This window comes from Zosterops lateralis (assembly GCF_965231275.1).
Source record: "Zosterops lateralis genome assembly, chromosome: Z".
In the NCBI taxonomy this organism is placed as follows: Eukaryota; Metazoa; Chordata; class Aves; order Passeriformes; family Zosteropidae; genus Zosterops; species Zosterops lateralis.
Genome location: NC_139800.1, coordinates 48109456 through 48110384, shown reverse-complemented (window position 1 = coordinate 48110384; position 929 = coordinate 48109456).

Genomic DNA, 929 nt, shown 5'->3' with positions numbered 1-929 from the left:
GGCAGGCGCGCTCCGTCCATCCCCCGGGCAGCAGCGGGGCGCTGCGGAGGGCGGCAGCAAGGGCAGCATTTGTTTCCAAAGAGTCTTTCCTGATTTTTAACGATTCAGATACGCTGGAGCTTGCCTTTTGTCCCGTGACAAGGTTCTTCAGAGTTCCGAGCCAATGCTTCGGTAAACTGCCTTTTTGGGAAACCCCACGAGATGTACGCATCTTCTTGGGGATCCAGGACACTGAAAAGCACCCTGAGACTGCGGCTGGAAACTTTCCTGGGAGGAGTGGTGCAGCACTGGGACAGGGGGAACAGGGAGGCCTCAAGGCTGAGCCAGACCAAGTCATGGCCACCTAAGCCCACTGGCTGGATGGCCCCACTACCAGCACTGCTGGGGACCTGTAGCTGTAGTCATGGGCACCTTATAAAAGCTACTTCCCCACAAATGCCATCTGTATCAATGCACCTACTAATCCCATGCCTTACTTTACTCCCTGTCAGTTTGCTCCATACCTCCAGTGACAGCCACTAGAGCTACTCCAAGTCTGCAGTCAGCCCAGGAGAGCTGCCTTCCAGTCTTGTAGTATCAAGTTTTAACATTGCTGCCAAATCTCCTTTCCCCTATCTCACCTTTGAGTCACTTTAAAGCCCCATGGATTTGTCCTTTAATGATTTTTTACCAAACCTCCCACACAGTGTCAGCCCCAAGCTCCTCCTTAGCTCTGCTGTCTGGTCTCCACCAGCAGCCAAAAACCAAGAGTGGAGAGGGCTCAGGTTTACCAGAGGTGGCCAGTCCATGTGAATGCTTCTCCAGCCCCATACTTCCCAGACCTAATGGTGACCTTCATCTGAAAATGCCCCCAGTTGCCATGAGATAGTACTTGGCTTTTTTTTTTTTTTTTTTTTTTTTACATGACCTGCCTGGCACTGAAATTCCAT